General features: G+C 36.4%; 1 protein-coding gene and 1 long non-coding RNA gene across 10 annotated transcripts in view; one reads left to right on the top strand and one right to left on the bottom strand.

The window, feature by feature from the left end:
- The window catches only part of LOC136847847 (homeotic protein ultrabithorax-like), a 1,187,590-nt gene that overhangs the window by 777,123 nt on the left and 384,537 nt on the right, over window positions 1–25,930 (top strand). The window lies entirely within an intron of this gene.
- The window catches only part of LOC136847850 (uncharacterized), a 154,494-nt gene continuing 151,106 nt past the window's right edge, over window positions 22,543–25,930 (bottom strand). Inside the window, exon 3 of the long non-coding RNA XR_010855867.1 lies at window positions 22,543–23,150. This is a non-coding gene — a long non-coding RNA (uncharacterized lncRNA). The remainder of the gene's footprint in view (window positions 23,151–25,930) is intronic.

Below are 25,930 nucleotides of genomic sequence, written 5' to 3' on the forward strand. Positions count from 1 at the left end.
AATTCCCTAAACTGTTTTCAAATTGTTTTCCTAAGTCATCTCAGCATATTGATTTTCTTTTTTTTTTCATCAAAGTGGTTACAAACTACAGTACTGTACCTTTTAATGCAGTGGTTCTTAACTAGGGGTCTTCGCACCCCTGGGGGGTGCGAAGCCTGTTCCTAAGGGGTACGAGATGCCTATGAATAATTAAAGCAAAATATATTTTTACTTATGCATGTTACTTTTTCTGCAAAAATTAAAATAAAATAAAATGTATAATAATAATAATAATAATAATAATAATAATAATAATAATAATAATAATTATTAATAATTATTATTATTATTATTATTATTATTATTATTATTATTATTATTATTATTATTATTATTATTATTATTATTATTTCAGCAATTCAGGGGTTGCGAGAACTGACTGCTAATTTGAAAGGGTTGCATACACTGAAAAAGGTTAAGAACAACTGTTTCAATGGCTAGCTGTCACGTTGTCTGTAAGAAATAATTCCTCTTTAAAAAAAATAAACTGTTGAGCACATTTCAGATCTACATAAATTACATAAATTAGCAACATGTATTGCAATTGTCATTGACAACGGAGGCTATTTTATTGAATTAGTTAAAATAAGTTTGGTGCTTTTAAGAAATAATTTTTTTATAAAAAACTGAGAACGCTGTTAAACATACTTCAGACCTAAATAAATTCACTATATTTATTGAAATTGTCACTGAAAACGGACTTTTTTATCGAATGAAATCAAATAAATTGGGTGCCTTCAAAGTAAGCCGCCGTAATGATTTTATTGGAACTGTAATAATCTTCGTAATATTCCCGTCATGATCAAAATATTTCCTGCGATTATCGTCATGTATTCCTACTGATATTTCCATCAATATTAACCTGCATTCCAATTTCTCAGTAATTATTGTATTGGAGCGATGATATTCTTCGTAATAGCCCCGTCATGATCAAAATATTTCCTGTGATTATCCTCATATAAACCTACTGAAATTCCCATCAATATTATCCCGTATTCCAAATTCTCTAAATATTTTTTATTGGAACAGTAATAATCTTCGTAACATTCCCGTCATTATCAAAATATTTTCCGCGACAATCCTTATATAATCCTACTGAAATTCCCATTAATATTACCCCGCATTCCACTTTCCTCAGTAATTATTTCTTCGTAATATTCCCGTTATGATCAAAATATTTCCCGCGACAATCCTCGTATATAATCCGACTGAAATTCCCATCAATATTATCCCGCATTCCAAATTCTCAGTGATGCGTGTCTTGAATAAGAAGGAAACAAGTGAAAGAGCAAAACGCAGAAAAAAAAAAAAAAGGCCTCGTGCCGAAGGGGGGCTTCTTCTGCACAGCCATAAAGCAGCTTGAAGTAGTGGCGTGACATTGCGTAATCAGAGATATTAAGAAAACGACCGCCGATGATGCAACGCTTCTTGCAACGCTTATACAGAAAACGGTTCTAAATGCTCCCTGGTCCTTCCCTAACCCTCCTCCTCCCTCCACCGCCCCTCCCCCCACTACCTCCCTCTCGCTCTCGGCGTCCTAGAAACTGCCTCCCCTTGGTCTGGGAGATGAGAGAGAGAGAGAGAGAGAGAGAGAGAGAGAGAGAGAGAGAGAGAGAGAGGGTTGGCTGGTAGCGTGGGTGGTGGGGGGGGCGTTGTAGGGGCCCTTCCCCACCAGCACTCTGGATACTCTCTTATTATTGATGGTATTGTCCGCGTGTTTATACGCTAGCACAGCGTAATATACTGTTTTTCCTCCCGTTGTTTATATCCCTCTGAAGGTGAGTTTGGACAGGTATGATGGTTTTAACGGTTACCTGATGCAACTTTATAATTATCTGATATCCATTACATTCGTAATTAAACAAATTTCATGTTTTTTTTTTTTAATTCTTTATAGCCAGAGTTCTCATCTATGTCTGTTTCTCCGTTCATTTGCATTACGAGGAATGGCTCGGTTAGACTGTAGCCAAAAATTGACTTTAGATCAGTTTTCATATCGCGTTGTGATTGTCGACAGATGTTTAGCATTCGGAAAAATTGGTTCTTATTTTTGCTATTTTACCTTTTATTCTATTTTTTTTTTTTCAGTGAAAAACTTTCATTTATAGGGCGAGAAAGTCTTCGCTACTCCTGTCTTTCACTCCTCACACTTTCACTCTTTTCTTCTTTGATCTGCCTTTCCATCTTTATTACTTTTATTATTTCTCTCTCTCTCTCTCTCTCTCTCTCTCTCTCTCTCTCTCTCTCTCTCTCAAATCTTTGCAAGCAATGCGAACTTGTGCTTTTATTTTAAGGCCACTATCTGAATTTTCCAGTCCTCCAACATACAAATTGTGATTGATATAAATCGTAAAGTGTACTGCAGTTATCTAGTAAAATGGACTGATTGAGATATTTACATTTATGTGTAACACAAGAGGTAAAACTTGATCGAAGATTTGACAGCGGAAACATGATACAATCAGACTTATCATAAGTAGACTTTTAGTCTTCGGTTATTAGCTCATTACGGCATTCATCTTCTGAAGTCTAACCTACTTGGTAAAGTCATCGTTTCGCTCACTTCATAAAGTCGTTAGTTGAATTCAGTCTTAAATTTTAAAGTGTTTGATTAAAGTCTTAATTTTAAAGTCTTAATTTAAAGTCTTAAAGTCTTAATTTGAAAGACTTTATTTAAAGTCTTAAAGTCTTAATTTTAAAGTCTTTATTTAATGTCTTAAAGTCTTAATTTTGAAGTCTTGACAGTTACATTGAAGATATCATTATTATTTCAGATGTTCGTTTAGCCTTTATTATTATTTTTCAAGGACAGACTTTTAATATTTGTGTTTATTTTTTGTAAGTTTTCATCTAAGAATATTATATTTACATAATTTACTCCTCGGTTCAAGATTAAACAAAAACTAGAGCGACTAGTACCCGATCTAGGCAGTGGAAAGCCAAGTCCTTAGCGAGGATAAGAGAGAGAGAGAGCGAGCTGCTGAATACGCAAAACTAACGGGATGATTTTGATTTTTGTTTAATCTTTTGATTTTCAATCCTGTCTTAGTCGTTTCTTTTGTAATTACGATCGTCATCGTGTTCCTCCCCTACCCCGTCCCCTACCCCTACCCCTCCCCTTCCCCTACTCCTTCCCCTTCCCTCCCCCTCACCCTCCCGTTTCTCTTCCCCTCAAATTTCCCTCCCCTTTCCCCTTTCCTCTCACCTTCACTCCCTTCCCTTCCCTACCCCTTCTCCTCAAACTTCTCCTCCTCCTTCCCTTTCCCCTCACCTTCCCTACTCCCCTTCTCTTCTTCTTCCTTCACCCCTACTCCTTCCTCCCCTTCCCCTACTCCTCCCCTCCCTCTACCCTTCCCTACTCCTCCCCTCCCTTACCCTTCCTCTACTCCCTACCCTCCTATTCTCCTCCTCCCTACCCCTTTTCTCTCCCCTCCCTTTTTGCTCTAACCCCTTCCCCCCTTTCATCCGTCCTTCCCTTACCCTTTACCCGCCCAACTGGCAATTCTTTTCCCATACGCCCAGGGGCCGTCCGTTCCTCTCCCCCCATTTCCCCCTTCCCCACCCCGCACCCCAACCCGTAGTGGTAGTAGGTCTTGGTGCCCTAAATCTCGGAAATTTAAGAGCGACGACAAAAACTTATGGAAGAACAGTGATTTAGATTTCAATTTAACATTCGTACGATGTATAAATCTCTACATATAAGTAAAACAATCTATGCGGCTGCGCTTAGCTTACACTTTTGGGATTGTATTTTGCGTTTTAATTTACAGTCTCTCTCTCTCTCTCTCTCTCTCTCTCTCTCTCTCTCTCTCTTCTCTCTCTCTCTCTCTCTGCTGTCTCGCTTTTGATGGCTATAATAAGAACTGGGGCTCCTGAGAGAGAGAGAGAGAGAGAGAGAGAGAGAGAGAGAGAGAGAGAGAGAGAGAGAGAGACTGGCTCAGTTAACACTTCATTATTTTTCATTTGAACTTTTTATTTTCGTCCGCTGCGGATGGATGGAACTTTTTTCATTTTTTTTCTGTTCGAAGTGACGAGAATGGAATTTCTTTAAGAACTTTCCCTTGACTTGTTACTTACATATTTACATACCAAATATGTATGAATGCAAATTCAATCAATTTCCATGATTATGTCTGCAATGCTAAACCATATTCCGTAGAAGTATAATTATATCGTCTTCAATTCCCATGATTATGTCTAAGACAAGTCGTGTTATTTTCCATTTAGAAATTGATTCTCGTCAAAGAGAAATAATGGGAATGGATTCTCTGCTAGACTAAGAATTTGATCAGGCTGGAATCTGCACCTAGAGCTGCCGTGAACGGGAAGGGAAGAAAGTATGGAGAGAGAGAGAGAGAGAGAGAGAGAGAGAGAGAGAGAGAGAGAGAGAGAGAGAGAGAGAGCCAGCAGCCATGTGTCTTTCACCAGGTGGAGGCATTTGGTGTTAAATCACAAGGCTTCAGCAGCCCCCACAAAGCTCCCTTACCCGAATGTCAGCTGTTTTTGTCCTCGGCTCAGAATTTACAGAGTGAGATGGGCATTAATTTAGAACTGGATACTTGTGAATGCGTGTAATTGATGGCTGGTGCCACCGGTAGTAGTGCCTCTCTTTCGCCGAGACTTCCCACCCCCCCCACCACCGCGAAACTTTTTTTTTTATTGCAAAACGGCGCGCATCAAAAGAAAACGCGCGTGGGGTCGCGTGTACCGAAAGCGTACTATTATTCAGACGTCACTTTTCTTAATCCTCTATCATTCCCGTACGCTTCTTTTGATCGGTAAATTGGTCTTTTCGTCGAAAGCCTCTTAGTAATTCTGTTGCCATTTACGATCGATTTTTTTTTTTTTTACGATACGCAGACAACTCTGGTCGTGCTATTTCGCCATCAGTAATTTTATAATAGAATTTACAAACTTGTATCATTCCACTAATTTGTTTTAGCTTCTGGTTAATTGTCTCTTTTGACCAGTGGTTTATTGCAAATTGATTTTCTGAGTAGTTTTGTTTCGTGCATACAGCTCCTGTTAGGTATGATATTTTGAATTACTGTTATAGAGAATCTCTCTCTCTCTCTCTCTCTCTCTCTCTCTCTCTCTCTCTCTCTCTCTCTCTCTCTCTCATTTTCCTTTGAGCATTTTATTTACAATTGTTTACAGACCTATTGGTCTGAGTATTTTATTTACAATTAATTACAAACTTATGGGTCTTCCCATTTCTTCGAAATCTCTCTCTCTCTCTCTCTCTCTCTCTCTCTCTCTCTCTCTCTCTCTCTCTCTCTCTCTCTCTCTCTCTCTCTTAGTGAAAATTTAACAGAAGTCAGATAGATATTTCTTCCTCCTGTAAGTAAGTGATAGATTTTCTCTCTCTCTCTCTCTCTCTCTCTCTCTCTCTCTCTCTCTCTCTCTCTCTCTCTCTCTCTGTGAAAATTGATAGAGGCCAGAAAGATATTTCTTCCTGCTGTAAGTAAGGGTTGAATGTTAATCCATGATGCTTTTATTCTTGTATTACATCTACGAATATTACCTTGAGTCAATCCCCCCTTATATATTGACTCATGAATGAATGAGTAGTATGGACTCATCGCCAATCCCGACTTCCTCACCCCACCCCCACCCCGGCACCGCTTTCCAATGCTATAACGAGGTTTCTAGCATTAGAACCAAAACCAAGGATGCAGGAGTCTTTTTTTTTTTTTTTTTTTTTATTTCGGGAGCCCAGAAGGATTTATTAGCCATTACTCCTCTCCATCCATTTCCCTACACAGATTTGGCCAGAGACTGGGGAAAGGGGGCAGGGAGGGGGATCGAGAATGGGGGAGGTTGAGAAGGGGTGGGGGAATGGGTGGTGGTAGCCCGGGGGTTGGGGGAAGGTGTTTGTTTCTACTCTTCCAAAAAAAGATGGTGGGGACAATTTGGCAAGCAGACTCACTGACAGATACAAAGAAAGGGAATTTTGCGTGGTAGAATTAGTAAAAATTAAAAAAACATGATAATTACAATTACAGTAGTTATTGAGGCCTGAATTTCTTACCTGGTGCAACTTCTGGAGGTTAATTACCAGGTATAAGCTGTTGGTCATACCCACATTTGCCAATGGGGGCCAAATACTTGCTGTTTTGATCACCTGAATGTATTTTTACAATGTAATATATCTTTTATTTGCCTTAATTGATATTATCATTCCCATCCACATTTTCGCCTATTATTATTATTATTATTATTATTATTATTATTATTATTATTATTATTATTATTATTATTATTATTATTATTATTATTATTATATGAGGAAACCAGACTGACCGTACATCCAAATAAGGTTCCTAATGGCTCATCTGTCATGTGATATTTTGCTCCCTTCTTGGATGACAAGCACTTACAGGGGTACACCCATTCAGTCGATTCCATATCCTTATTTTCTCTATTTTTCAGAGGAGAAAGTTGGTGCTTTTCCTTTTCATGTCTTTCTGTTAGTTAATCCTTTGTTTTTTTGATTGCACATATCATCATTGTTCATCCCCTTTCCTCAGGTTGTATGAGAGAGGATTCATATCCTTATTGTCTCTGTTTTTCTGGACAGAAAATCTGTGATTTTCCTTCATATGACTTATTGCTGTTTTCGTCCTTTGTTTTGCTACGTATATCACTTTTTTATTCCTCTTCTTGCGTAGCTTTGGAGATGTGGCTTTTAGTTCGTTGGTTCGTAAGTCAGTCGATCTTGGTTAGGTTTTGTAAGGTGAAACTTGAAATCGTAGAAGAATGATTTTGTTTGTGGTCGTATCTTGATAATAAGGAAGGTCCTTACAATACCCTTAGTGGGGTAGTGCCGTCAGTGCACCTCATGCGGTGCAATGTAGGCATTGCTTAAGCTTCTTTTCAGCATGCCTTCCTTAGGCCCCTAGCTGCAACACCTTTCGTTGATTTCACTGTACCTCCTTCCATATTCTCATTATTCCATCTTGCTTTCCACCCTCTCCTAACAACTGATTCATAGTGCAACTGTGAGGTTTTCTTCCTGTTACATCTTTCAAACTTTTACTGTCAGTTTCCGTTTCAGCGCTGAAAGACCTCATTGGTCCCAGTGCTTGGTCTTTGGCATAAATTCTATATTCAATTCCATACATTTTACGATTTGTTGGGCTTTGCATTAAAGTCCTCAGATCCTATTTGTCTAAACTTTAATATTATCTTTATTTAAACTTTAATGCTCTTTATATCTTAATCAACGTTCGTTTCTTTACATCCTATTGTAAAGAACTTAAGGTTCTTTGCATTGTGCCTTCGGCCCCTAGCTGCAACCCCCTTTCACTCCTTTTACTGTACCTCCGTTTATATTATCTTTCTTCGATCTTACTTTCCACCCTCTCCTAACAATTATTTCACAGTGCAACTGCGAGGTTTTCCTCCTGTTACACCTTTCGAACCTACCTACTTACAATATCCTGTCCAGCGCTGAATGACCTCATAGGTCCCAGTGCTTGGCCTTTGCCCTAAACTCTATATATTATTCCTTTCTTATTGTATTTGTTGCTTAGGATGTTAGAATTGACGCGATTTTTCTTATAGAATTTGTTTTTCAATCTCTTGGAACTTTTACTCGAGGCGAAATACCTTATGAATATAATTCCAAATCATTTACAACAACTGAATATGAACCCTGTCTCTTAACATTACATATGTGACGCAAACTGCGTGCTTATAATTGCCCAAACTAACAGTTTTATTAACTCTGATCTAATTCACCCCACTGTTGTTGCTTTTCCTACAAACACACGGTGATGCACTTCTTGAAATCCTTGAGGAATTTATTGTGTTTTTCTTTTCCACTGCTTTGCTGGAGGACGTTTGCGTAGTTAGCCGTGTCAGACTGGCAGTGTTTGCTTTGTTGCAGGATAAACATCTCGGGGAGGTTGTTGGCGCTTCGCTTCGAAGAAGAAAATGGGTCCGGAGGAAGATTCTGTCTCGTTGCTTTTTTTTTTTCTCGTTTGATTATTTTCGCGTTTCCGTCGATTAACTTTGTTTTCTTCAAGCTTTGTCCTCTGTGTAGCCTCGTTACAGGGTCGCCTTGTTTCACAATAATAATAATAATAATAATAATAATAATAATAATAATAATAATAATAATAATAATAATAATAATAATAATAAAATTGGAGGATAAAAATATCTTCTTTACACCATGTACATTCAGTATAGAGATAATATCGAGAATTAAATGCCACAGTAGTGTTAAAATTATTATTATTATTATTATTATGATTTTTATTATTATTATTATTATTATTATTATTATTATTATTGTTGTTGTTGTTGTTGTTGTTCAGTAAATAAACCCTATTGATATGGAACAGGCCCGCCAAAGGGGCCATCGACTTGAAATTCAAGCTTCCAAAGAATATCGTGTTCACTTGAAAGAAGTAACAGAAGGTAAAAGGAATTACAGAAAGAAGAGACCAGTTATTATAAAAAAAAAAAAACTGACAAATTGATAAATGACTGCAAATCATGAAATGAACATTCAATAGGAATTTCATTGTTTGCATGTTCACGCAACAAGCAAGATTATGTCGAAATCGCCCTGCCAGGCGTCTACCCTCGTTCTAAAAGTGACAGCTTCGCTTTTCGCGCGCACACACACACACACACACGCATTCTTCCGGCATCATAATTATATTCAAATTATGCGAGACCTGCGGGAACATCTGAACCGCCATATATCTCGCGGTAGCTTTTCCCGCTTTGCCATCAGGTGGATGCACCACCGCCTCCGCCATCGCGAGATAAATATAATTTAAGAAGTTCCCTGATTTATAAGCGCGTGAGGAAAAAAGAAAAAAGAAAAAGGAAGTTTGATCAGTTAACTTTGAAGTTAGGAAAGATTTCCTGTGATTTACGCCTTTTGTGGCTTTACTGTATGTTTGCCGTAGCTTCTTCAGAGGCCCCGGGTGTCATTTATCTTTGACGGTGGCAATTAACAAAATAATCCCCCCCACCCCCACCCCGTTCCCCCTTCCCCTTCCCCAATTTAACGCAGGCAGTGTCTTCGTCTGTTTGCCCTCAAGCAATGCTCGTTGGTAGAAGGCTTTATTTGCTTGCCTGAAAGCGTGGAGATTGCCTTCGCTGATAGCTTTTCGACCATTCCAGCCAAATATGTTTGATTTAATTATATTTCGGGTTTAAAAGTCTTTCGCTTTATTATTATTATTATTATTTATTGTTGTTCAGAAGATGAACCCTGTTCATATGGAACAAGCCCACAGGGGCATTGTCTTGAAATTTAAGCTTCCAAAGAATATGGTGTTCATTAACAATTATATGGATACAAATTGTGTCGTATATTATTATTATTATTATTATTATTATTATTATTATTATTATTATTATTATTATTATTATTATTATTATTATTATTATTATTATTATTATGGGGTTCAGATCATACCTTTCAATGAGTGTATTACTTGCTTGTCATTTGTGTGCTGTGTACGAAAGTCTGATATTAGATAAATGGCCCTGATACGCTAACTCCGTCTGTATAAAATAGTGTAACAAATGTCCTGTATGACATATGGTAACAAATGTTCTTCATAACAAATAGTAACAAATGTAAAAGCCTTGAAATCTTAGTGATTTCTTTAATGAACAAACTGAAAAAAAGTACAGCTAAGTCCCATGACAGTAACGCCGTCTAACTTTCTCTCTTAATTACCTACATATATTATTATTGCTCCTTCATTCTCCTTTTTTTACTTTTAGGGAGTAGTTTTTTTTCTCTTGGGTTTCAGCAACTTTTTTCCTTTCCATAGTTTTTTTTCTTTTGTGGGGGTCATTTGCATATCTGTAGACTACCTCCAATCCCTCCATCCGGACTTTTTTTTTATTTTGGTTGGCGGTCGTAATGAGACAGGGCTTAAGTTTTAATCTCTCTCTCTCTCTCTCTCTCTCTCTCTCTCTCTCTCTCTCTCTCTCTCTCTCTCTCTCTCTCTGAGTGTATGCCATCAATCTTCGCATTTCTTCCGTATCATCCATAACGATTGTTTTATTCTCTCTCTCTCTCTCTCTCTCTCTCTCTCTGAGTGTAAGCTATCTATCTTTGCATTTCTTTCGTATCATCCATAACGATTGTTTTTATTCCTAATATCATCTCTCTCTCTCTCTCTCTCTCTCTCTCTCTCTCTCTCTCTCTCTCTCTCTCTCTCAGTGCATGCCATCCATCTTTGCATTTCTTCCGTATCATCCATAACGATTGTTTTTACTCTTAATATCGCGTTATCTAAAATTTCGCCTCTTGTTGTTTGTTGCTGATGTTCATAAAGATGAGTTATAGGCGTCGTCTCACCGGTTCGTGTAATTTCTTTCGTTTATTTCTTTTGTTTATTTCTTTTGTTTATTTCAAAGGAGATTTATGACTGTTCGTTATCTTTGATTTCCGGAATGCGCTTTTGTTTGCAAAATGTGAAACAGTCTTATTGTAAATGTTTCTGTTCCGGGTTGTGCACTTTTTTGGGAATGACAATACGCTGTTCTCTCTCTCTCTCTCTCTCTCTCTCTCTCTCTCTCTCTCTCTCTCTCTCTCTCTCTCTCTCTCTCTCTAAGAAAATCTGTCTCAAAAAGTTATACTTTCTTTCTCATAAGAAAATCTATCTTAAGGAGTTATATTCTCTCTCTCTCTCTCTCTCTCTCTCTCTCTCTCTCTCTCTCTCTCTATTCAAGAAAATCTGTCTTAACTAGTTATACTTTCTCTCTCTTGAGAAAATCTATCTTAAGGAGTTATACGTTCTCTCTCTCTCTCTCTCTCTCTCTCTCTCTCTCTCTCTCTCTCTCTCTCTCTCTCTCTCTCTCTCTCTCTTTAAGAAAATCTGTCTTAAGAAGTTATATTTCCCATCCCTAAGAAAATCTGACTTAAGGAGTTATACGTTCTCTCTCTCTCTCTCTCTCTCTCTCTCTCTCTCTCTCTCTCTCTCTCTCTCTCTCTCTCTCTCTCTCTCTCTCTCTCTCTCTCTCTCTCTCTCTCTCTCTCTTAAATAATCCGTCTTAAGAAGTTAAGTTACACTTTCACCCAGTACTTTAATTACTGATCCATGACTTAATTCTCATGTTTTGGTTTTTGTATCAGACACATCATAGTCGGCTCTTGTTTTTGATAAGCCCCTTCAATATTTGTCAACATGAACCCACAATTTTATTTTGCTTCTACTGCTAAGTTCTTAATGACATCCCTTTCGCCTGCACTTAAAAGCGCCACCGAAAGCATTTAAAAGTATTTACGTACTTCCTCAAAATGATTTCACGAGCTACTTTCCACGCAATATTTTCTTCAGGCCACCAAAAGGCGCCAAAGAGAGTATATATACCGCGAGGACCGAGCCACTGCTCGCATATTGAACACCTTGGACCGAGCTATTCAGTACTGCCAACCGCCGGTTATTTATCAACACATCGAACGTTTTTGGCGCGCAACTTTCGCGGGAAATCGGGGAAAAAGATGGCGGCCGGGCTTAGGGAGGATTTCGTCTTCGAGGACTTCGAGGAAGGGGTGTCTCCCCCTCCCTCAGTCTTCAGAGGGCGTCTCAAAACTCGGGATTTCCAGCGGGGGAAAGTTAATTTCGGTCCGTGATGTGCGTGTTGGCACCTCTGAACTGAAACGGTGAGGCGCGCCCCAAAATGGTTGATATATCGGGCAATATTCAGGCAAGCGGTGTGATGGAAAACCTCGCCAAAATTGCAAGATGTATGATGATCAATGCGTTACGTGAGCGGGGGCACTTATGGGCATTAATAAGGCCAAGTTTTGTATATATATCATTATGGAAATGCCTCCATACCACCTCCTAATATCCTGGATGATGAATTGGTGGCCTTTTAGGAGATGTATATATGTAGAAAAAATATGAAATTTTTTTTCCGGAGGAAATTTGATGAATACCTATTGGGGGATCTGAGAAGATGCACTGGCCGCCCAGTATTTATTTCGAACGCTCACTCCTGGTCCCTAGGGCCTGTGTGCATGTGCGGGATGCTGTGTACAAAGATGCGGTGCTTTTTGCCTCTTGGGGAAGGTTGGGATTTGATTCCTAATAAGTAAAGTCACATTTCGACGGAGAGAGGGGTTTCTCTCTCTCTCTCTCTCTCTCTCTCTCTCTCTCTCTCTCTCTCTCTCTCTCTCTCTGCATAAGCATCCCTCCATCTATGGAGTATTATTTTAGGATTTAGGTTATGTAAAATTTGGGGGGGCCCCTTAGTAATCAGCCTCTGAGCCCCGAAAGTCCATTAACGAGTAAATTTGTTTATAACTTCAAGAAAACTGAGGCAGTTGATCTACGGAATGAAAACGCCAGTCTTAAGAAAGTCGGGCGCCAGTAAGTGCTATGCTTCGGCTGTCATTAGGTGCTCGATTCTCGTTGGCGATGAGGGCAAAATCGCCCCTGGTGACTGCGGGGAGGACAGAGCCGTCTCGCCTCAGACCCTTCCAAATAACCAGTGTGTCGGGCATGACTTATGATTTTTAATTTCGAGCTACATCAAAGTGCAATAGATCACCGGACTGTCGGCGAATTCAAGCAGTGCAATGCGTAAATCACTGTTACTGAAGGCCAGCAAAACGGGAGCAATTTGCAGGGTAAACATGGGTATATATTTTCCCCTTCTTATTTTTGTCGATATTTTGAGGCGGTATGAATTAAAGCTGTTCCTTCTCTCTGGGGCTCGACTTCCTAAAGGCCTTCCCTTCTCGTATGGTTTCCCCTTTCTTCCGGTGGGCCCATTTTTTTTTCGAAGACGTATTGATTGTTAAATTATTAAGTGTAATTCCGTAATTTTTTTCTAGAACTTTCATTCCTGACACACTCCCCAGTGGGTATGCTAAGTAACTGATTGTTAAATTATTAACTGTAATTCCGTCAATTTTTTTTCTAGAAATTCCATTCCTGACGCACTCCCCAGGGGTGTATGCCAAGTAATTGATTGTTAAATTATTAACTATAATTACGTCATTTTTTTTCTAGAAATTTCACTCCTGACACACTCCCCAGTGGGTATGCTAAGTAACTGATTGCTAAATTATCAACAGTAATTCCGTCAATTTTTTTTTTCTGAAACTTTCACTCCTGACACACTCCCCAGGGGGTGTATGCTGAGTAATTGATTACTAAATTAAGTATAATTCCGTCATTTTTTTCCTGAAACTTTCACTCCTGACACACTCCCCAGAGGGTGTATGCTAATTAACTGATTACTAAATTATTAAGTGTAATTCCGTCATTTTTTTCTGAAACTTCCACTCCTGACACACTCCCCAGGGGGTTATGCTAAGTAATTGATTACTAAATTAATAAGTATAATTCCGTCATTTTTTTTTTTAAACTTTCACTCCTGACACACTCCCCTGGTAGGGGTACAAGATACAGCATAAGTCATCGTCACTCGTAGTTCATTTGAAGCCCGAAAACGTTATTTATTGCTTTGTAATTCATATCAATATCAGATGAGGTTCTTGCTTTGTTGCTTGCAAGCTGGTCGATGGATAAGTTGAATAAGAGAAAATGGTGAACTGACTGCTAGTCTGTCTGTTCGGACCGTTTTTTTTTTTTTTTTTTTTTTTTTTGCAATAGTTTGAATTGAAGTTACTTGTAATTGAATTATCGAAGAAAGGGGCTGTGAAACAAGCGGAAGAATGACTGTACTTGCACAAAAACAGTAAGTAGGGAGTACTTCCACCAAACCATGTTGTAAACAGAAGTTATGCAAAATATGAAATTCAGGTTTTACCGTTGTTGTTGTTGTTTATGAGTAAGCCTGCGTTATACAGCACGGGCTCTTGGTCCAAGATCAGCCCGAAAGAGAGGTTTTACCGCTGAACACGTAATCATATATATCCATGTGAAATTCCCGTTCCGAGACAGAGAACAAGGAAAAGAAAAAAAAGCTTTTCAAAACTTGAGAATTCAAAGCACAAATTTACGAAATAATTGCAGTAAACTACCCTTTTCGGACAGAATAGAAAAAAAATTGACGGATCAAAAACCAAAAATCTGAATATCATTCCAGAAAACTGTAATCTTGAAAATTATATATATATATATATATATATATATATATATATATATATATATATATATATATATATATATATATATATATATATATATATATAATAATATTTCATTTCCGAAATATATATTTGAGAATTGAGAAATTTCAAACTTGAAAATAATTACAAAAGAAATTTTAAACATTGTCAGACTGAATTTACACATTTCAGAAAACGTTCTTTAGACAGTATATTATTATTATTATTATTATTATTATTATTATTATTATTATTATTATTATTATTATTATTATTATTATTATTATTATTATTATTATTATTATTCAGTAGATGAAACCTATTCATGGGGAACAAGTCCACATGGGCCATTGAATTTAAATCGATATATAGTTTTAAATCGATATTTTTTTCAGAATCAAGAATATGACATTCCATTTTTTCTTATAAATTATCAATCAGATGTTTAACATCTTAGGTTTTAAAGTGATACTCTCATGTAGCATGCTTTGAGCATTTTGAAAAAATCTGGTAGATTTTTCAAAATCTAATTTATATATACAGTATATATATATATATATATATATATATATATATATATATATATATGTATATATATATATATATATATATATATATATATATATATATATATATATATATATATATATATATATATATATATATATATATATATATATATATATATATATATATATATATATATATATATATATATATATATATATATATATATATATATAATATAATATATATATTATTTTTTCTTTATTTTTGGATTATCATCTACATCATGAGACCTTAATTATCGGTCTTATATTAGCCTAAATGTCTTGCATAGTGCAGATGTTGATAGTTTGTTCATTTCAAAGACCTTGGTCAGATTCATGAGAATGAATAAATGAATGAATGAATTAATGAATTAATGGATCCATAGTTGAATGATTGGATTAATAAATGAGTGCATGGATGGATGAATTAATGAATTAATTAATGAATGAATGAATGAATGGATGGATGGGTGGATGGATGAATGAATGAATGAATAATTAATTAATGGATGGATGAGTGAATGGATGAATAAATGAATGCATGGTTGGATGAATGAATGAATGAATGAATGAGTGAATGGATGGATGGATGAACGAATGAATGAATGAATTAATTAATGGATGAATGAATGGATCAATAAATGAATGAATGAATTAATTAATTAATGGTTGAGTGAGTGAATGGATGAATGAATGAATGATATATGATATATTCAGCTTTTTAGATATATTTTCAGGCTCTGCAAAATATATATATATAAAAAAAAACAGATATAAAGCTTCAAGACAATATCTTACTTTAGAAAGAACGAATTTGATACGACCATCATTTTTTGTCCTTTGTAAGCTCTAACTGCGCATTTATCAATGAGCTTCACTGCTCTCTTATGTAAATAACTTTTAACTTGATTTACAGCTCAGAAGTCAATAACTCAGATTTATTGTAAACTATATATCGTCGCGGCTATATATACTACAGTTAATATTGTGCCGTTCGAGTAACTGGTACAGCTGCCCATTATGTCACCGGATATAATTGTTACTTGTAAGCTATATAGTCTTACCTACAAGGCAGATTCTCTCTCTCTCTCTCTCTCTCTCTCTCTCTCTCTCTCTCTCTCTCTCTCTCTCTCTCTCTCTCTCGTATGAGTTGAATTCAGCATCATGGAATGTCAGCGTATTCTTATATACTTGGTAAATCTCTCTCTCTCTCTCTCTCTCTCTCTCTCTCTCTCTCTCTCTCTCTCTCTCTCTCTCTCTCTCTCTCTCTGTTGTATGAGTTGAAGTTAACATCATGGGATGTAAGTGTATTCTTATATACAAAGCAAATTTCTCTCTCTCTCTCTCTCTCTCTCTCTCTCTCTCGTATGAGTTGAATGCAACATCATGGGATGTAACTGTATTCTTATATACATAGCAAATTCTCTCTCTCTCTCTCTCTCTCTCTCTCTCTCTCTCTCTCGTATGAGATGAATGCAATAAGATGAGATTCAAGTATATTCTCATACATAAATGAAGTTTTGCATCGACTACGTTTCTTTTGTTATTCTCAATATTCACTTCAGTTTTGTATTTGCTGTCATTGTATGTCCGTGTTTATTTCCCTTTTCGTTATGCTGTTCAAGTTATTTGGGCTAGTATTGTATGCATGTATGTAGGCTAGTATTATAATTATGTATGTATGTATGTATGTATGTATGTATGTATGTATGTATGTATGTAGTATGTATGTATGTATGTATGTATGTATGTCCTTGCAATCTGGCGCGTCAATTTATTGTTTTTGTTGTAATTGTATATCAGTGTGTATTTTTGCTTTGTGATATGCTGTTCAAGTTATTTTGTATGTATGTATGTATGTATGTATGTATGTATGTATGTATGTATGTATGTACGTATGTATGTATGCCCTTGGAATCTGGCACGTAAGCGCACACCAATGTATTGTATTCGTCGTAATTGTATGTCCGTGTGTATTTTTTCTTTGTGTTATTCTGTTCAAGTTATTTGGTCTAGTATTTTATGTAAGTATGTATGTGTGTATGTATGTATGTACGTATGTACGTACGTCTATCCTTGCAATCTAGCACGTAAGCGCACGTCAATGTATTGCAAATCCTCGAGCGGAATAATCATGCATGCCGCAGCAGATATCTTTTGGGGTGATCGGACGTAATATATCGCTTGTCAGGGGAACAAGTGTTAAAACGCCATGACGTCTGTAGTTCCTCTCTCTCCCCCCGGGGATCAACTCCGTTCGCCCCCTCTCCCAGCATCCCTTTTTCGAGTGAGGTCTCTCACCCACGCACCCGAAGTTTCAGCTTTTTTTTTTTTTTTTTGGTTATTGCAATTGTTGCGTTATCACAAGAGAGAAAAGGTAGCAGTAGTTGATAAATTTCAGTTGAAGAAAAAAAAACCATGTTGATATTGTAATGAATCTGGAGATAATTGATAAATTTCAGTCGGAAGGAAAAAAAAATACTCCATGTTGATATTGTAATGAATCTGGAGATAACTGGTAAAGTTCAGTCGAAGGAAAAAAATGTACTCCATGTTGGTATTGTAGTGATAACTGAAATTTCAGTCAAAGAAGAAACACTGCATGATGATACTTTAATGAATCTTGAGATAATTGATAAACTTCAGTCGAAGAAAAAACGTACCCCATATTTGATACGGTAATGAATCTAGAGATGAATTTCAGATGAAGAACATAACACTCCATGTTGATATTATAATGAATCTGGAGATAATTGATAAACGTCAGTCAAAGAAAAAAAATATCCGTGCTGATATTGTAATGAATCTGGAGATAATGGATAAATTGCAGAAAAAACACCCATGTTGATACTGTAATGAAAAAAAAAAAAACACTCCATATCGATACTTTAATGAATCTGAAGATAACTGATAAACTTCAGTCGGAGGGAGAGAAAAAACACCCGTTGTTGATATTTTCATTAATCTGGCGGTTATTTCGTAGGAATATAATAGCAATAGTGGAATCATATTCCAGCCGTATGTTAATATCATACACTTTCATGAATTGATATTTACTCGGCATCATCTGACAAGCGATGACAGTTATTGGTATAATTCTTATTCCAGTTTGCTTTTGTTCGATAATATTCTGATATTTTACACAAACTCTGCAACCTTGATATATCTCTCCATTGTGGCACGTGGTTAAGATGGCAGAGATGCCCTCTTCAGCGCAATCATTGTCGAATTTGAAATTAGAGGATCTGATCATTACGAGAGAAGAATAATAAAAAAAAACCCTTTGAAGTGTCATCCAGGTGTTGGCCAAGAAATCAAGTCTCAGATGACACAAGTAGGTTGGCCAAGAAATCAAGTCTCAGATGACACAAGTAAGTTGGTCAAGAAATCAAGTCTCAGATAACACATGTAAGTTGGCCAGGAAATCAAGTCTCAGATGACACAAGTAAGTTGGCCAAGAAATCAAGTCTCAGATGACACAAGTAAGTTGCCCAAGAAATCAAGTCTCAGATAACACAAGTAAGTTGGCCAGGAAATCAAGTCTCAGATGTCGGAGATGACACAAGTAAGTTGTCTAAGGAATCAAGTCTCAGATGACACAAGTAAGTTGGCCAAGTAATCAAGTATCAGATGACACAAGTAAGTTGTCCCAAGAAATCAAGTCTCAGATGACACAAGCAAGTTAGTCTCAGAATATTGTTTGCAAGAGTCAATATAAAATGGCCCACTTATAGAGGCGTGTTATATCTTAATATGTTTTTGCAAAGCTGGTGCCATTGACGTTCATTTAATGAATACCTGGGAACTAAAACAAATAGAATTATGGGTCTAATCCGAGAACTCGTTACGCATTCTCAGATGTATTCATCGCCGCCGACGCTGATGAATACCGAGCGTCGCTCAGAGGAGCCGGATGTGAAAAAATGATGAATAGACCCACGTCGCCCTTAGAATTTTCATTAGGGTGCGGAAATTCTCTCTCTCTCTCTCTCTCTCTCTCTCTCTCTCTCTCTCTCTCTCTCTCTCTCTCTCTCTGTGTCGGGGATTCGAAGTGGTGTTTCTTTTTCTCTCTTATTGCGGGTCGTGGTTCTCAGTAACGGGGTTATGGAAGTGTTTTTTTTTTATCTCTGTTTATTTGTATCTTTTTTATTTCCATTTTCTTATTGTTATTAATTTCTATTTTTCTCACATTTTATTTATTTTTATTTTTACTTAATATGCAGCATGGTATATCGTTCCACGTTAATGTTTTTGGTGAGAGAATATTTTAAACGTATATTGAGAATTTGAGAATGGTGGATCGCCATATACCTATATATTTTCTTTTTTATTTTTTTAACGTAGTCCCTAAGGTCTTTTGAACAGACAAAAGGATGTTGGTTAAAAGCCACAGATTTGTAGATAAATAAGTATATTTGTAATCAGAATTGTTATTATATAGACATATGTACATTTGTAACTATAATTTTTATTATATATATACATATGTGTATATGCAGCTATAACTCATTATGTATACATATGTAAATGTGTAATTATGGCATATATTCATATGTATACTTGTAATATATTCATATGTATATTTGTAATAGTAACTTGTTATAATCGCAAACATACATATGTATAAACAACGGTGGATTTTGCTATACCATAACAAAAATTCACTGCAATGTGTTCTATTTGTGATAACAAAATAAAGTATTCTTTCTTAACATGACGTTTCTCGTATCAATATTTTCGTCTTCGAGATCCGCATATCCATTTTTCTCACTATTTCTCCATTTCCCTTTCCATCCCCTTTTTTTTATCACCCCCCCCATCCCAGAAGGCTTCTCTTTTTTTCTTTTTTTTTTTTTTCTCTGATTTTTTTCCCCTCCTTCGTTTGGGTCGCCTCCACTTCATCTCCATATTTCTTCGTGCCTGTTCCGACTTCCCCAATCTCCTCCCTCTCCCTCCTGCCCCTCCTCCTCCTCCCCAACGCTAACTTCCAGCTCCTTCTCTCCCTTCCCCCCCTTCCCATCCCCAAGCCTGTTCCGACTTCCCCAATCTCCCCTTTCCCCTCCCCTCCCCCTCCCCAACGCTAACTTCCCTGTAGCTCCTCTCTTTCCTTCCCCCTTCCCCATCCCCAAATCTCTCCTCCTCCTCCTTCCACCACCCCTCCTTGTCGTCTTCCAGTTCCCCCTTCCCGTAGTTCTTTTTCTTCTTGTGCTGTCCCCCTCCCTCCCTCCCTCCTTTCCCCCTCCACCCAACGCTAACTTTCTGTAGCCCCTTTCGTCGCCCCCTCCCCTTCCCTCTCAAATCTCCGCCTCCCCTCCTCCCTTTTCCTCGTCTTCTATTCCCCCTTTCCTTAGTTCTTTTTCTTCTTGTGCTGACTATCCTTCGAACTGCTTCTCAACCTGTTATGATCTTTATGGCAGAGAGAAATAAGGGTCGTTTTTGCGTGAAAGTCTCCACCCACTATTTTTTTTTTTACGCGTTAAAATTCAGACGAAAATCTTCTGTATATAACTTCGGTTTATTTTCTCTAAGTTTCTTTTCTTTAGCCATGCTCCGTTCTCTTTAAATAGATGTTTTTTTCTCTTTGCTTATGTCAGATACTATTCTGCATTTTTGTTTTTTTATACCAGAGTGATATCATAATCCAAGTTGGTTCTTCTTATCTGGTTTATGTTTTCCTGCTTTTGGAGGAAATGTGAGTTTTTTATCAGGTAATTTGATTTATTTTTGGACAGAAAGAGCACACACACACACACACACACACACACACACACACACACACACACACACACACACATATATATATATATATATATATATATATATATATATATATATATATATATATATATATAATATGTACACACACAATAACACACACACACACACACACATATATATTATATATATATATATATATATATATATATATATATATATATATATATATATATATATATATATGATGATTATTATCACTTTTGTACGTGATTCATTTACACACATTACCACAGGTGAAAAATAAGAAACATTTCTTATTTTTCACTCTGTGGGTAATGTGTGATATATATATATATATATATATATATATATATATATATATATATATATATATATATATATATATATATATATATATATATATATATATATATATATATATATATATATATATATATATATAATGTACACACACACACACACACACACACACACACATATATATATATATATATATATATATATATATATATATATGTATGTATATATATGTATATGAATGTATATATATCCAGGTATATCATATATATGTACATTTATGCATATATATCAAATTTTCATAGCTTTTCTCTTCAAAGCGGTTCGTTTCTATGCAAATGTCTTGCACTCTGGGCTTGAGTCTAACCTGATCAAAATTAAAGTATCAAAGATACCTGCCAAGCTGTTAGGGATATTCAGTAAATAATGTTGATTCTGTATAAATATTTCCTGCCTCATTTTGACACTTTATTCAACTCTTCCTCGTAACAACCAATCAAGTGGTTTTCGCTGAGGCACTGATGAAATACGCAGAAAGGAATGTCACGTGACAGGGCGTCAGAGATTCCCACCTGCATCGTGACTCACTCTTGCATCAAAGCTAATTCTTGATGGGGATAATTGCTGTTCAATTGGCTTTATAGTGACAAATTGCCAAGAAAATTTTGATGACAAGGGAATGCAAAATAGAAAGTCCAGTGAAAGGATAGTGAAATTGCCGAAAGTCTTTTGTACGTAAATGTTACATAATTTTAGCCATTAGACAATAAGTTACAAAAAAATATCTTCAAACATCACAGGTGTTATCATTTAGTCACTTCTCTATCTCCTTCCATTTTATTTTTATGTTTGTTTAATGTTATCTTACCTTTTTCTATTTAGTTTTTTATGATACATTTCCGAGCCATACTCCTCATTCTTCTTATCATGCTGAGCTTCTTACGCTCTGCTGATCAACTGATCTAGAGAAAACATTACTTTCCATTTAAATATTTTTTATTCATTAAAATGCTTTAGATTTTCTTTCTCGAATTTCAGTAACCTGGCAACATTGAGTCGATTACTTTAAATAGTAAATACGTACGTAGATATCTGAAGAGACGAGAAGATAAAAGACCATTAGTTAATTCCCTATCGTCCTTTAAATCTCAACAAGCACAGCGCGAAACATTATTTGAAAATCGCGCATCAGAATAATGTCAGACTGTTTATACAATAATCAGTTATATATAAGGCTCTTCCAAATACAATACTGAAGTCAGATCATCTGAGAGATGGCTTTAATAAAGAAATAAATTTGCGAAATGACACTGAAGCTAAGAATGGCCGTTACGGGACGCTAAAGGTGTCAGAAATCGATCTGTCATTCTGCGCGTTATGCGGTCGCCCCGAGGCTCCCGACCAAAATAGGCACTCTGGGTACCTGCAATTCTTCACACCTTCATCAAGTCTGTTGTGTATGTGTGTGTTTGTGTGTTTGTGCGTGCGGCCCTGCAGGGTTATATTGTCGGCACCCTCTCCTGTCAGATTTTTGTATGCGTTTTTCGTAATACTTGTTAAAAGCTGATCTTTTTTAACTGTGAACATACAGAATGAATTACTTTTTTATGGCGTGTAGAAGAAAACTGGTAGAATGAAGATGATGTTTATCTGTTTAGTCAAATGTTTTTTGTTTTTTCCAAGCGCTATTTTTTTTTATTAGGGCCAGTGTTGAAAGACGCTGGCCAACTCATATGCCAATAGTTTTTCCAGTTTTTAAGAACTGATAAAGTTGCTGATCAACCCTTCACAGTTAGGTCAAGGTTGATAAAGTCCCCATGGTTAAGTCAAGGTCATTAAAATAGGTTGCAGGATAAGCAATAAATTTAATTTCATCTCTTTATTTTCATTAATATTGAGGAAAAAAAGACATTTTCCCATATAACAATTTTATGCCTCAAATTGTAGCCTGTCATTGATAAAATTTTCAAGTTATCCAAATTTGTATTTTGTTTATATTTTATGGTGTTTTCCAGACAGTTTCCCTGAACTAATGTGGAAACACGGATTTTGATTATTATGGAGAGTAAAAAATAAAGAAATTTTTCTATATAACCATTTTATACCTCAGATTGTAGCTTATCATTGATATCATTTTCAAGTTATCCAAATCTATATTTTGCAGCGTTTCCAAGACGGTTTCCCTTAACTAATGTGGAAACACGGGATTTGCCTAACTCACGAGAGTGAGTCGTTAATCACAACCCATTAATCACGGAGAATCTCGTCTCCTGTCAAAGGGAATTGTGGGTAAGATTATTAAACCTTCGGAGGAATATTGGCTTTCTCGCGCTGTTTCTCTCTCGTGGCCTCGCGAGTGTGTTCCTGTTGTTCCGATGTTGTTCCGCCTGTGGGGGTTCTTGTTCCTCTGCTGTTGTTCTTGATGGCTGGCTGTTTGTGTACCTCGAACTGTCATTCTGCAAGTGTGGGAAAAGAGAAGAATTAAGAACTTATTAAAGAACATTCGTTGTATGCCAGTGAAGTTTATAAGTATTAGTGTTTAGTGAGATATGCTATATAATATATATATATATATATATATATATATATATATATATATATATATATATATATATATATATATATATATATATATAAATATGCATGTATGTATATACGTAAGACAACCACATGAAAGTGAAAATTAAAGACCTGGTACCAAGCGCTTTCGTGTATTATGTACACTTCTTCAGGGGTACAAAAAGTAAAATAAATAAATAGAGACATAAACAAGAAAACTTAACAAAACAAAAGATCAAAGCCACTAACAAGCTAAACATCATTACTGAATGCAATCACTAGTTTGAAGAAAACAATTGTCACATACCAAACAAAACATACTTTAAAAAAATACTAAGAACTGAAACTACAGTCAGAACAGGTTATTGCTAAAAGGTAACATTGTACTTCCCTACAATTTTATGAACAAGATAACTATCTAATTTAAAAAAGACCCGAACTAATATTCATAAGTTGATTGTTAAAATGCTTAATAAAGGCAGATTCAATTATATTTCTCTTAACAATGTGGTTACAAAAAATGATCTCAGATGAATTTTTCAGTCTGTATATATATATATATATATATATATATATATATATATATATATATATATATATATATATATACATATATATATTCACAGTTATATATATGAATATATTTTGAATGAATTTTATCACATCGCCGTGATTCATATACGACATTAAGCTACAAATGTCCTTTAATATCCAATTCGCTCTACCTCGGAAATAATATATATTCATATATGTTACCCGAAGGTGAATTTTTTTAGTTGGTAATAAGTTCGTCGTCTCGTGGGCTCGAACCACAAGACAAGAACTCAGGACTACAGTGACTCGTATTAAACCACACGGCCATATATATGTGTATGTGTTTGTGTGTGTGTGTGTGTGAGAAAGAAAAAAGTAATTAGCTAATTTAATAAACATATTACAAGTTAGTTTTGGCAGTAACATCAATGAACTGTTGATCACGGGATGCCTTTCATTTGATGCTTGTATGAGTAATGTCAAAAGATTTACGAAATAAATGAAAATTGCACCAAATTTCCAGTCGATAAAAAGAGGAGAATGTTGCGGAACAATGAATGAAAATATTTCGGATGTAAAAAGAATGTTGATCTCACCATCACAATGGTAATGATGATGACGATGATAATGATCGTATGTTTCTCACCATCTTAACAACAATATTTGCGTGGCTCATTATTCGTGATTTTTGCAGTTGAAGCTCTGTATATACTTAATCCATCAAGATTCACGAGGATTACCATTCATTATGGCTGGATAATAATTAATCCACACCCGCCACCCGTTATCCAACCGCCATCTGTCATTCTTTGGGGAATGGAGGAGGAGGAGGCTGAGAGAGAGAGAGAGAGAGAGAGAGAGAGAGAGAGAGAGAGAGAGAGAGAGAGAGAGAGAGAGAGAAGGGGCGGGGTCAGCTAGGCATCTGATGAAACGTCTTATGCCAAGGAATGTTATCGCAAGATACAACAGTTCTCAAATTGATTTTCAGTCGTATTTAATGAAACAGAAGTCAATGATAAATGATAATCTCTATTTATATTCTGACTTAATCAGCTGATTGCTTGGAGCTCACTGTGATAATAGATAGCTTAAGCAATGTATTTTGATTTCATCTGTTCATTTTGCTACATTTCCCAGTCAACCAACAATCATTTTAAATGCTCACTGAATGAAAGGTGCGAATATAATTGTGATTAAATGAAATTCTTTAACCCATCAGTATACCAAGTGATACAGATTTTAATCCAGATTTTAATACAGATTTTATTACAACGTCAAAAGGATGGTTATATCGGCAATCAATCTTCCCTTTAACCTTATTGGTGTCTTTAAGCACATCACGCCGTTCCTAAAATGTGTCCTTCCTCTCCCATTTCAAAGAGGGGGAGGGGGAGGGGGATATTAGATTCTGGGGAGTTAGGATGTTGGGGAAAACAATATCGGATGGGAGTCCTCTAATGATACACTTGAGAAATTCTCTCTCTCTCTCTCTCTCTCTCTCTCTCTCTCTCTCTCTCTCTCTCTCTCTCTCTCTCTCGAGGAAAAAAATTGCCACCTAAGGATTTCTTTCCGAGTAATTTATTCGCAGGCGTATGTAATTTATAGCCTCGGCGGCAGATTAATCTTGGGAACTGATATTTGATTACCGGAGCCGAGCGAGGTCTCTTCATCGGCACTAGCCGAAGATTGCTACCTTTCGGCCGACGGTTTCTTCTTGCCCGAGTGGAGATCGCCACTCACTCTCTCTCTCTCTCTCTCTCTCGTTATACACCGGACTCGTTGTGAAGATTAATAAAATTCGCTCCTACCTTCCTACCTTGAAGAATCCTTCTAGATCTCTCTCTCTCTCTCTCTCTCTCTCTCTCTCTCTCTCTCTCTCTCTCTCTCTCTCTCTCTCTCTCTCTCTCGTTATACACCGGACTCATAGTTGAGATTAATAAAATTCACTCTGCCCTCCTTCCTTGAAGAATCTCTCTCTCTCTCTCTCTCTCTCTCTCTCTCTCTCTCTCTCTCTCTCTCTCTCTCTCTCTCTCTCTCTCTCTCTCAAATTCGCGCCTGCCCTCCTTCCCTGAAAAATCCTTCCAGATTGGCATTAGTATTCGACGATTAAGGAGGCATCTTCTCCTCGTCCTCCTTAAGAAGT

This window comes from Macrobrachium rosenbergii, chromosome 17 (assembly GCF_040412425.1).
Source record: "Macrobrachium rosenbergii isolate ZJJX-2024 chromosome 17, ASM4041242v1, whole genome shotgun sequence".
Lineage (NCBI taxonomy): Eukaryota > Metazoa > Arthropoda > Malacostraca > Decapoda > Palaemonidae > Macrobrachium > Macrobrachium rosenbergii.